This window comes from Sceloporus occidentalis, unplaced genomic scaffold, assembly GCF_023333645.1.
Source record: "Sceloporus occidentalis isolate IW3139 unplaced genomic scaffold, rSceOcc1.0.p SCAF_5, whole genome shotgun sequence".
NCBI lineage: Eukaryota > Metazoa > Chordata > Lepidosauria > Squamata > Phrynosomatidae > Sceloporus > Sceloporus occidentalis.
This window is the reverse complement of record NW_028316985.1, coordinates 86,032,149-86,045,527: the sequence shown is the minus strand read 5'-3', so window position 1 is coordinate 86,045,527 and position 13,379 is coordinate 86,032,149. Positions and strand designations below refer to the sequence as shown.

At 38.5% G+C, this 13,379-nt stretch overlaps 1 protein-coding gene across 3 annotated transcripts in view; it reads left to right on the top strand.

Moving 5' to 3' along the window:
• SEMA3C (semaphorin 3C) overlaps positions 1-13,379 on the top strand; it is a 171,148-nt gene that overhangs the window by 75,623 nt on the left and 82,146 nt on the right. The gene's annotated exons all lie outside the window — the stretch shown is intronic.

Genomic DNA, 13,379 nt, shown 5'->3' with positions numbered 1-13,379 from the left:
GTGAATTCATAGTATATAGTTTGTGAAGGCGAAAAGACAAATCTGTTCAAGAGAGGCAGATGGAAAAATTAACACTTATCAGATGGTGAAACAAACATATTCAGAAATCAGTGACACCATATGGGATGCTGAAGCTTTTGAAGTTTGGTGCTAGTGTCTGTTAACTGCAAATTATTCCAGATCAAAATTGCATAGGTAGTGTCCTCACCTTCTGCCATTGGAATAATAACCACAGAAATCATAGTATCAAGTAGCCATTTGGATTTTGTGCATATGTCAGCTAAGTGTGCAGATTATGTCCTTCCTCTCTGTTTTGACTTCTTGCCCAAATATGTATTTATTTAGAATATTTTTACTTCCTTCTTGGGGCTGAAAAGACCTTCATACCATCTTATGTAAAACTAAAACAAGGTAGTCCTTGCCCTCAGACTAGCTGTCAAAAAGGCACACCACCCACAAGGCAAATGAAATGGGGAAAGGTAGACAGTAATTTGAATGGATTGTCACAAACAGTAGGAAAATGCAGAAGAATTAGCAGAGTGCAACTGTTGTCATAGTTATCCAAGGTTAGTGCCTAATAACATTGGCCTGTTGGTCAGTGTTTTTAAAGTAAAGTAACATTTCCATATCCATTAAAAGAGGGGTCAGAAATTGGAGGCTGCAAAAATGTTTGGCCACATATTCTAAGAATTTGGTACTAGCTGTTGATTTTTCACCTCTTGTTCATTGGCCTATGTCAGGGGTGCATTCTTTTGGGACTGATGGATACATCTGTAATGCTGAACAAGTGTTATGAAGGCCATCACAAAATTGATCATTCTTTTATGTCTTACACTGTGAGTACCTATAATATTGTAGACATGGTGGGACATGTTATAGACTACTCACTCGATTTGCATAGATATATTTCACATTAAACTGTATTACAGGTATTTTGAGTCTTTTTACTCCTCTGTATGCAGAGGATATGCTTGTATGCTTGAGTATGCAACCTCAGATGAGAGCTTGGAAAGCCTTTACTTTTTAAGTCCAGTGCCCCAGAAGTAGTTAGTTATAATTAAAATTATGGTATTTTTTTTTTAAAAAAAACCCTTTACTGTCCTGTTTCTCAAAATAACCAGTAATTAATTTTCAGCTATCTTTAAAAAAAAAACCAAAAAGCAAAAACAGATGAGTGCCACAAGGCACTGGTTAAAAAAAAGCTCTCATGTCCACCTTCTCATTGCTTCAATAACCAAAACAGAGGAGGAAGCAGGAGTTGGAACCAGCACTAGAACTATATGATCTTCTTCCTCTGCAATTTAGAGGGGGCACATCACCATAACTATAACTAACAGTTGCCATCATCCCACAAAAAGAAGTTAAATCATCCTCTGTTAATTTTCAAGCATCATGTAATATAATTACACATTAGTTATTGGGTAAGGAAATTAACTAGTTAAATTCAAGCTCCAACTAGGATACGGCAGTAGTTTCAAGTGGTTGAACACTGCATAGGAAGATGACTACAATGGTATTAATAGCTAACCAATTACATTTAACAGTTTTGCTACCTTTGCTTAAGTCTTGCTTAAATACCACCACCCCACCCCAGCATTAGAACATAAATATCCCACCATTAGATTAGAACATAAATATCCCACCATTAGATAAGAACATTTCCCATGGGGCTTTCAACAGAGCCTTCCTTTGTTCAGTGAAATCTCTCCAGATTGAAACACACCAAGTGTAATAATACTGCTCCTGCAGAATAAGTTCACACCTTCTGTATTGTTCACTCATTTCTTGTAACCACTTTTTAGCAATCATTCACTACTGGCAATGTACTAGGCACATTTTGTTAACTAGAAAACACACTACCATTGTTAGCAGGCTGATAAGCCATATCTAAATTGGAACTATAATGAGGTGATTGAAATAGTTCTGTAGAGTATTTAAAATGTTATATTTAGACAAGCAGGATCAGTGGCAAGTACTTTAAAGATATGGATTTTGCTTATTTTGTTTAATGCAAAATGTGGTCTGAATCAAGAACCTATTTCCAGGAATTTTTCTCCATTTTAATTCAAATTAAAAATTAGTTTAAATGTGGTGGCCACAATGTGTCATTGGTTTCTGTAGTCAGATCAATTGGGATCCATTTCTCTGATTATCTGAGATCCCTAAAGAAAAACTGCAGAAGGGATTACCAAAGGGAAAAGATACCAGTTTTGCTTGTACCACACAGACACAGAAATTCAATTGACTTTAAGTACATACTTTAAGAAGACTTCTTTTCACAGATTTAAATGAATCCCAGGGCTGGAGAAAATATGCATCATACTGATATGACAGTAACAAAAATGTATGCCTGCTAGTAGGGGTAGCTGGTAGCTCCACTGTTGGTGGATCCTTTAATCTGATTTAGGGTTTCCTCCAAATTTTAAAGGAGTTATCCATGATTCTTGAATCTATCCTCAAAAAAGGTTTGGCCCCTTGGATGACTAATGGTTTGCATAGGCCAGGAAGCTATCCTCATTTCCTGTCCTTCTCATGCCATATTTTCCTGCCGAAAGTTAATTTTATATCTAGTATCAAAATATAACTGGGAGAAAAATTTAGTTGGGAGGAAAAGTGCATGGTAGGGGGAATGTTCAGTAAACCCAACCAGTTACTTTTTGTTTTGCGTTTGCTGCTGTTAACTGTTAGGTTACTTTAAAACTTAGGTTTTTCATGATGCAGTGTTGACAGAACTTCAAAAAGTTATGTTTGGACTACATTTTCCAGAATCCCCCAGCCCACATTTGGCTTGTAGCCATGTGACCTAGGGTATGTTGTATTTGGCCTCTAGAGCAGTGCTCCACAAACTTTTTCTGGCTACCTCTCCCTTTCCCCTTGGACAATGACCCTAGAGCCCCCCTATGCATATTTCTTGATGTTAGGTCTCATGTTCTACTTGGTCACTGCTCCTTTTGCACCTGCTCACCCTGGAAGCAGCAACCAAAAAGCCTCTCACCCATGCCAGCCCTCCAGCAAAGGACTGTGTGGGAAAGAGGCATCTCAATTTCTACTCAGCCAGTTGCTTAGTTGCTCCTCCCAAGGTCACCAGGTGCAAAAGGAGAAGTTTCTCCCTGGCAAGGAAGGACTCCCCTCCACAAACATTGCTTCTTCTGTTACCTCTTCTCTCACCCTGTCTAATAAAAGAAAACAGAAGCAGCAGAGTAGCGCCAACCATGCCGGCCAATTCCCACCATTTCTCCCACACTGCCATATGCTCCACTCCTTGCTCTAGTTAATCAGTCTGTCCCAAAATGGTGCCACTATGAGCTCTCAAACCACTGCCCTGCATCAGTCTTTCCAACAGCCCTTGGGAGAATTTCCAAACTGCCCTTGTCACCACTGGTGAAAGATGCAGCTAAGGGAGTGAGTTCACATGGCCAAGCAAAGGGAGGGAGATGTCACCACATGAAATGATCAGTGAGGCTGCATTTTGGTTTTAAGGGACCCTGAAAAAATGTTTCATGCAGGCTTCATCCCTAAAGGCTGCTGGTCACCTTGTCTTTCTTGCTGGTCACCTTGACTTTCTTGCCCACCAATACCCCCCTTTTCCCTCACTGCCCCCCTGCTGCCCCCTCTCACCTTCACTGCCACCCTGGATCTTTTCACTGCTGCCCTGGGGATGTACTAACCACTTTGAGAATTTTTGCTCTAGGGAGACACAAATTTGGCTGAAACTGTATCCCGCTTATTCTCCTGGTCCTCACAGACTTCGCAATAACTGACCTTGGTGATAAACTAAAATGTTTAATTTTAGTCCCTATTTGACTGGGATATCCAAAGCAGCTTGTCAATTTCACCAAATCTCAAAATGTTAATGCACCTTCCAGTTTAAAAATGAAAACCTAAAAGATACAAAAGGAAATTGGAGGGTGAGGAATAGAATAGGTTGAAAAGTAAAATGATAAATACTGAACAACAAAAATATTTTATGCAACGCCCATGGGGAAATGCTACAGAAATGTATAAGACTATATTGAAGACACTTTGGAGAAAGACTGATTGCACCGATGCTATGAAGCCAATGCAAAATAGGTTTTTTCTCCTCTCCTCCCCCAGTTCTCAGTGCCACACCCAAACTGGCTCTGGATCCTTTCCTAGACCTCTGGAACAAGAATGAAGAGTGCAGGGGAAGCTGCAGAAGGGAAAGAGAAATCTTTCCTCTCCTGATCTGACTGACAAAAGCAGTTCTATCCACAGATGCCCACCATTGAATTTAGGCTCTTTTTTTAAAGAAAGAAAGAATGCAGTATTTTGAATGAAAGTGCCCCTTTTAAGGTGCTTTCCTAGGTTTTCCTGGAAAAGAAAATCATGGTTGTGTCTATAAAAGTTAATCCAAAAGCTTAGACTGTTTAATGGCAGTCCCGAGTTAATGTTGCACTTTACACCTGAAGATCTGTGCTGTTTAAAACCAATGTTTATTAGCTTAACCTAGCAATAAACCTAACAGATAAACACTGTTGGGCCTCATGACAACTGTGGATTAGGCTAAAATGGAAATAAATGTCCAAAATTACACCAGCCAGAGAAAGGGAACTGTTTCAGGCTGTAATAAATAGAAACGTGGTCGGTATGCTTTATCAGTTGCCTTGTGAAAGGTAGCAAATATAAAGGGCTTATTCTTTCTTGTTGCTTTCTAGAGAGCATCTTAACTTCAGAGAATTCATTCCACATTGACTGGTATCCAAAGTATCCCTTGTGTATAGAACTTTTAAACTGTATATAATTAGGGGCAAAGGTGGGGCAGGCGTTTTCCTAAAGGAATGCCATGGAAAGCAAATGTACATGTCCAAATAATAACATTATAAGCATTTGTCACAGAGCTTGAAATTTGCATCTTGCAAATCGCAATGTTACTTGGAATTCATAACTCATAGGGACAACAAGCAACATTTGATGAAAATATGAATGGATTACATATGGTTTGGTCTTGTGTTACTCAGTCTGGTGGTCAGAACATGATATTTTCCATGAATCCATTCTTTTTTATGTTCTACCTGAGCTGCTGTGTGCATCACAAAAGTACATCTAACATTAGCACTTTGTAGTCATTACATCCAAGGGGGTCACATGGCTTGATAATGCAAGGAACTGTCATATTCTCAAAGTCTGTGTACTCTAATCATGGGCACTCAATAACTCATAAGGTTTGAGTTCTAAACACTGCAGCTCTTATCTGAAGCAATTTTATGCTTATTCAAAGGATAACAGTGGAATAAATTCCATTTTATTTTTTTCCTTGACAAAAGTACAGCATTTCTGCTGCCCCTGAATAAATATGGCAAGATTAGCTTAAACACAGTGTGAGTGATTGTAGATGGCTTATTTATTTAAATTGCTCTCTGCTCAGATGAAATCTAAACAGAAAAGCACACAAGTTATCTCTTCAATCCAACCCAACATTTTGGCAAAACCTGGGTAGATATTTTGTATTTAAGCAGCACAGGAAAATGGGGGTAGGGGGCAGTTGGGACTTGTGTTTCTTTCATACAAGGCATGGAATGAAAATAGTACTTCATATTTCAAAGTGCTGTGCAGACATTGCCTAATACATCTCCCGGCAACATTACAAAGTATATGGAAAAGGAACTACTGTTTCTCTTTTAGTATTGTGGGGACAGAAGCAGTATTAACTGTATGACTTTTCAGTGGGATAACTGAAACTATTTACTGCCTAGGACCAAGCAAAACAAATGACACCGCCATCCAATCAAGTTCAGGTGCATGGTCTCAATGTCAGCCATATTCTTTTTCTGCATAATATGCAGAAAATACCACAAGCACCTCTTCACATCCCTGGTAATAAGAATACAACAGTAAGAAAATAACTACCACATTTGTTTTCCTTTCCTGACATCCAAAATCTGCCCCCCTCCCCAGTTGCTTTATCCTCTGCCTGTGAACTTATGTTTTCAGAATAGTGCTCAGAAAATGTACATTTCTAGATTACAACTTGTAAAATTCCTTACCCAGCACGACATGCTAGCTGGGGGAATTCTGGGAGCTATGGACCCAAAAAGTAACTTTTTGAAGCCTAGATTTTGAGCCTGGCTCAAACTTTGCAAGTAAATTGATATCTCCACTTGCCACCAGTTTTGTGGATGCAATTCTTGGCTAAAAGTATTCTCAAAGGAAGCAACAAGTCATTTTAACTATTTTCTTCCTACTGCAAGAAACTCATCAAATGTTTTTGAAGACTATTTGCAGATTGGGACTTAATCTACACAAAATCTGCATTTTTGTACAGAAAACAGCATATTATTTTATGCGTTGAAAAAGCTGTTTCTGCACAGAAAATACTGTTTTCTGTGCAAAAAAGGCATGAATTTTGCACAAAATAAGTTCTGAAGATTGTTTTCATTCCAGGTTTCTCCTTGTCTGCCTTTTCTGACACTCAAGAAACATGGTTCTCACCTGTTTTAAAAACAAGCAAACACGCTTTTGAATATTGTTTCAGTACCTACAGTACATGAATGCAGGTGAGATTTGGATGCTGCCAGTCAAACATATGTGTGTTAGACAATGGGGGAATTCAAAGGAAATGATGGTACTACTAAAATTTAAAAGGATTGGTCACATAAGTAAGTGTGTAAAGTGGGTCTCTGTGGGAATATACAAATTTACAACAGAATAGCCAAGAAGTATTGTGTAACATTTTCTACAAATACCCATAAAGTTCATATTTGGCCAACAGTACTATAGTCATTTTGAATGGCACACCATACTGATGGAAATCAATAAGACTTGCAAATGCATGAATGAGAAGGACTGGAGCTTCAAATTGGTTTCAAATGGTTGTGTTTTTCCTAGTATTTTAGAATACTTTGCTGTGTTTAACAGTTTCCTGTTCAGTTCCTATACATAGCAGACTTACATGAACACTTTGGTAGCAGCCAGGCTATTTTGTTTTGTTTTTAAAGTCAAGACCTTCACAAACCCAAATTAGTAACCAAACCTGAAGCCAGACGTGGTTGGAAAATGCTGAATGAATGGACAAAGGAACTTTCAATACAGTGTTTTTAGTATAATACAAAAGAAAATACTACATTTAAAAGGCTCTCTCAGTTAGCCGTCAATTTAACTATTCACTATACCATACATTTTGGGTATTGCTTGATATAGAAAGGAAAAGTTTTCATGTTGGCTGCCTCCTGCCTTAGTGTATACTCTTTTAATCATTTTTATAGCTGTACTTTGTTTTAGTATGTGTTGTGAGCCACATTGGGTCCCACATTTAGTATCCAAAAGGTTGGATACTAAGAAAGAAAGAAAGAAAGAAAGAAAGAAAGAAAGAAAGAAAGAAAAAATTGTGTTTGTTAAAAGTGAGTGGATTTTTTTTAAATGAATGGAATAGTTTTTAATGAAGAATTAATTTAAATTAGCTTTAACTACTTTTTATCTAGTTTTCTTTTTAACTGGAAAACTTTTAAAAGCAGGAACCTTGAACACTTGGATAACTTCAAAAGTTGCCCATGGTCTCATGTCAGTTGTCCTTAGGGTTGTCATGTTGGATATGGAACAGGGCACCTGTAACTTTAATCCTGAAAACATTGTGGAGCAAGAGGAGGTACTGTTAGACTGTCAATGTAGGCAAAAGTATTTTCCCTCTCTTATCTCCTCTCCCTTCCCAGCATGGTTATTGACTCACTAAATGGGGAGAGGGTATGGAGGCACCAATGACAAGAAGAACCGAGCTGGGTGATCCTCTATGCCTGGGATGACAGTGATTGAAAGTTGGACTTTGGAAGGTAAGAGAGGACAGGTACGGTACCTTAGTCCTGCTTGATAGAGTTTAAAGCACCTCGTCTTGCTCCACAATCTTTTCAAGATTAAACTTATAGAAGTCCCATCCATATCTACCCTGACAACCCTAGTTGTCTGCCTCAGGTTTACAGACTCATTTGGGCAATCTGCCCAGCTGTATCAGTAGCTCTTAGACTTAGACCATCTTCACACACACACTAGATATTTTAACTGATTGTTTAAAATGTGTAGCACAAATTTAAAAAACCATTCATTATACAGTAGCTTGCTAGGCATGATATTAAAATATTATTTTGCTTACCTTTTAATACAAACTGACCTAATTTATACTTCTTAAAATAAAATGCAATTATCCTTCTCTTTGGATGAACCTGTAATTAGATACAATTAAATGGAACAACTGATCTCACCTAAAATTATTATTTGGTTTTTAGACTAAAGTGCATACAATGTGCCTGCATTGGGGAAATAAAATACGCTGTAGCATATATTAAGGGAATTTGCTAGTAAAAATACACAGTGTGTGGAAATATATACAAATTTCCATGCAAGGAAGATACAGGGTTTCATGCAGACTTTTACAGAAACATGTGAGCGCAGAATTAACTTCTGTTTATGAAAATATAATCCCCACAGAGGACAAAGCAGACAGACGTTGTCCATTAATACATTCCAAAGAAAGCTTGATAGGAGCTATGATTCCTTCCTTGTTGGGCTTAGGTTTATCGCTTTACATTGCTATGGAAAATAGTCATTAGCCAAGAAATATTTCCATAAGCAATAGACCTAAAGTGTTGTAGTGAGAAGAAGTTTGTCAAAGGCAGGAAAATGTTCCACACCTTTTCCCATTTTTTAATCTGTGCCCCTATGAGAAAGCCATATACCATCTTGAGAAAAAGGGGGCAATAAATTTTAGTTGTAAAAGGCAGCTCAGAGAATGAAAATCAATTCCCTGCTGGGCAGCAGAAGCCTTGATCTTGACACATTTTAATTAAGATCTGATGTTTCTCTGTTTTATGAGCAAAGAAGGCAACAGTTTAATCTCTTTGTTATAAATAAGAAATAGTATTCTTGGAGAGTAGCCTGTCTGGCACAATGTAATAAGAGCTTATGCATGCCATGCTGATAAAGGGTGACTCGTTATAATTAATTAATGTATTTTTTCTTAAATTTATGAAGCAGTGAAATTTTGTTTACACTTGTATAATAAACTCTGATTTACATAATTACATAGACTCTTCCTTTCTTCCTAGAAATTTTAACCCTACAGAGCTTGAAAGTTACTTTTTAAAATGACTGCTCCCAGTACCCTCCTACCAGTATGGCCACTTGCCATACTGGCTAGGAGATGGTTGGCGTTGTCATCCTAAAAGGTAACTCTTCTGAGCTCTGGAACTTGCATATGTTCTGCATGTGTGTGAACAACCGACCGACAATTTGAAATGTTTATTTCTTTGCTGGGTGAGATTATGGTAGATTTTGCACACATTTTTATTTTTTCCCTAAAAAAATTATGTTTTTAAAAAAACCAACTAGCATTCCACAGCAGAGCATATGATGTGTAACTTTATGATGATGGAACTACATTGCTGATATGATACACAGCCATGCTAGTGAATTACAGTGATGCACAATGGGCAGCATGCAAAATGTGCCAACACAAAATGGGGTAAGTGTATGAAGACATCCACTCCTGAGAATGCAAGCACTGCACAGTGGCACAATTGAACTTTACAGGATGCTAAGTCAGGTTACAATGGTGTAACTTTCCAACAGGATGCCAGCCAACATTTTCAGCTCTGCAAGTTTTGCGTTTGGGTAAAACTACACTGTTGCTTTGTAAAAATTCTGAGCAACAACACATAAATACTTTGCAAAAGGTAATGAAAAATATAAAATATTGTACTGATCATTCATTTCTGAGTAGGGTGTCTCAATGTGGTGAGAATCCTTTCATAGTCTCAGCTGGCAGGCATATCCAGATTTTTTTTTAATTGTGAATTTTAAATGATACATTTTAAAAGTGGATTGTTTTAATACGTGTATATCTTATTTACCCTTTAAAATCGATGTGTGTTTGAACTGATGTGTTCTAAGTGATGTGGTGTATCTGCTAATTGTTGTTGTTTCCTGCCTTGATCCATGGGGAGAAGCAGGAAAGAAATAATAATAATAATAATAATAATAATAATAATATCAACAATAATGTGGATGGGGAAAATGTCAATATTCTTTACATTTATAGTGAACAGCATAGAATAATACATGCACTTTTTCTGTTTGGGTAATGCTACTGTAGGGATTAGGACTGTTTGGATCCAAAGTTACTTTTTGGAAATAGATGATAGCAAGGCTATTGTCTTAATATTACCTGCCTTGATTAAAGACACCCTTATCAAGAAAACAACACCACCAGCAACAAAAACACAGACATTTATCATCTTGATAAGCTCGCTCCTGAATATAACTATTTTAAATCATGTGCCACCCATCTCTCATACTATTGTTTATGTAAAATGTGGCACCAAAATGCGTATTTCAGTTCAGCAATATTTGAGAATACACTGTGGCATATATTGAGGGGCAGCAAAATGAGGGCATTGATCTCCCAAATAAGAAATCTGTCCCTATGTGAAATTTCCCTGGAGCCCCAAATTTCTAGCATTATAGTAATTTAAAACTTTAGTTGAACATTCTAAAAATGCAGGCGCCCAAAGAAAAGGGGCAGACAAAGTTAACAAAGGAATGTTAACACAGCCAATATATGAGTTCTTTACAATGCTAGAAATGTGGGGAATGAAGGAAATTTCATAAGGGGATAGAATTCTGATGGGGCGGCAAAACCATCATTTCTGCTACAGCCCTGAGAAGTTATTTAATTCTGATATTCATTGACCCCAATTTGGCCCTTAGAGAAGCCTCTTATTTCATCTCTGTGAAGAATACATTTCAAGGTATTGTCCCCTCTGAATCAAGCATGCTAGTTTCCATCTCACACCATGGAAGGGAACAGAATTAGACTTGTAAGAGCAGACTTACTTCTAGGTTCTTTAGCTTTGACATAACTTGGTGAATTTGGTGAACACTATTTGATGAATTTAGTTTTGAAAGCAACTGACAACAGCAAAGGCTTTAACTTTCCTTAAATTGTTTGTTTGTGTGTGCATGTGTGTTTGGGGTGGTAAAGGGCAGTTACCCTTGTGACTTTCCGGTATAAAGATATTTCATGCCTTCATAAGAAAAGCACAGTTTGGCCATTTCAGCAAATTCTTTGTTCTGTATTGATTTTAAAAAATCAAAAGTGGATCACTTCACATGTGCTGACTTAGCTTCTTTTGCATGAAGTACAGGTGACAGCTGTCAGGATACACTGGATATAGTGGAGACGTTTAAAGTAGACTGTTCCTTATTTTATTTTATTAACTTGTCATGTTTCTAAAAGGTATTTGGTGTCTAAGAATTTTGAAGTGAACTGAGATAGTCCTTGTCAAGCCGTAAGTTTGGGAAGTGTTAGCTTTTTGGACTCCAAATCAGAATTCTTCTGCCTGTACACCACTGTAGGCCAGTCCCAACCCTGGAAATAAATGTTAGGAAATGGCCAGGAGCTGGGCAACAGGGGTGGCATGTAACACTGCAGAGTGGCATCAATAGCTGAAGACAGCCCCACCTAGAATAAGAAAATAACATGAAGGACAGGCTTGGGACTGAGGAAAGGAGCCCTTCCCATTGTAAAGGGAACTGTCATGTCTTGGGTTTGCATTTGAAAACATTGTGCGAGTCATGTGTGCATATTAGAGTGTGCGATAAGTAGCTGTTATGAGCGGGGAGAGAATAGAATGTGGAAGTGAATGTTGATTGGGTAATGTTTGAGGAGATTTTCATAATGACACTTGGTGAATGACGGCTGAGAGTTCAGTTTGCATAGGGAGTTTATTTGGCCTAGGGTTTGGTGCAGTTAGAAAGAAAAGAGTTTAAGGAAGACTAGGGTTGGACTGAGAGGAGGGAGTCTGAACTGAGTGACTGAAGGTCTGAGTTAGCTTGAGAAGAGGGAGAGAGCATGTGATGTTTTAAATGTAATAAATGCGATGTTATGTTTAATTTTTGTAAGTAAAGATTTGGTTTTGACTTTTTGGTCTCCAGAAACATTATCTATCTGAGAACTTTGATTTAGACAAGCTGTTTGTACTGGCAACATTAAACATAAAAGGGTGGTGTCCACTGATGTTAGTAGATAGGGATATGGTGGCTTAGTGGTTAAGACGCCAATTATGATGATCAGAAGATCAGAAGATTGGCAGTTCAAGGCCCGAGTGTTGTATGACGGGGTGAGCTCCTGTCACTAGTCCCAGCTTCGGTCAACCTAGCAGTTCCAAAGCATACAAATGCAAATAGATAGATAGGTACCACTTTATAGTGGGAAGGTAACAGCGTTTGGAGCCACATGACCACCAGAGCAGTCCTCGGACAACGCTGGCTCTTCATCTTAGAAAGTGAGATGAGCACCACCCCCTACATTCGATTACAACAAAACATTCATGTCAAGGGACTACTTTTACCTTACCCTTTAAATCCTCAAAGGTACCTTGAGGACATTTAGACATTCCCCACTGTGGGTATCACACAAGGGGGACAGGAGAAACTCCTTACACTGTGGCCTGGATGGGGTTCAGGGAAAGCCCTGGGGGTGACTGCCTCTATCTAATACAATAGCTGGTCTTGCAAAGATTTGGCAACTGAACCAGAGTGCTGACAATGGCAGTTATGCTGCCACTTTTTTTTTTTTTTTTGGGGGGGGGAGCACACACACAATGAGAGAAGAAGAATCTTGAATGGTTCGTTTTGATTAGTTTGCCTCAAAAAGGGTTATTGGAAACTGGCCAACAGTTTTCCAGTATAGTGGGGTCCGTGGAATTTTTTTTTCAATAATGGTCTCAGCACAGCCTCTTTAAGGCAAGATAGAAACATTTTTTGCTGTAATGAGGCATTCACTGGTCTCATAACCAACCCAGTCCAGTCCCTCTTTGGCTTTTAAGAGCCAGGAAAGGCAAGAATCCAGTGATGGCTCTCACCTTTCCTTTCACTTCCTCAGGTTGCACAAACTGAAATCTATCTAAGAATAAGATTATATGCACCTGACTTCTATCAAGTCAGCAAATCCAAGAGATTTAATCTGTTAAATGCAGTGCAAAGTCTTCACAGTGGGCTGCTGAGCAGTTTACAAACTGCTTTTGCATGGCAGAATATAAAAGATAACTCACTTTTCCACTGGAGAACACTGTGTGGTTGAAATGGTGGCAGAGAAGAAAGATTTCTTGGTGCCCCCAACACCATGGCATAGACTTTCCAGTGAGCTATAGCTCATATTTGGGTGGATATGCTCTGTTTTCCTCCATCAGTGCTCTGGTCTCTGTTCCACTCATTTCATTGCTGCTAGTTCCCCAGAGAGCTCAGATGCTGGCTTGGCTCCACTTTGTAGAAGGGGATGCTTAGGAGCAATCTCAATGAAGGAAGGCCACAGAAAGCTGAGGATAAGAGGAGCTATATACCTGCCTTCTCTGGAGTGGTGAAGATGGTGGGGG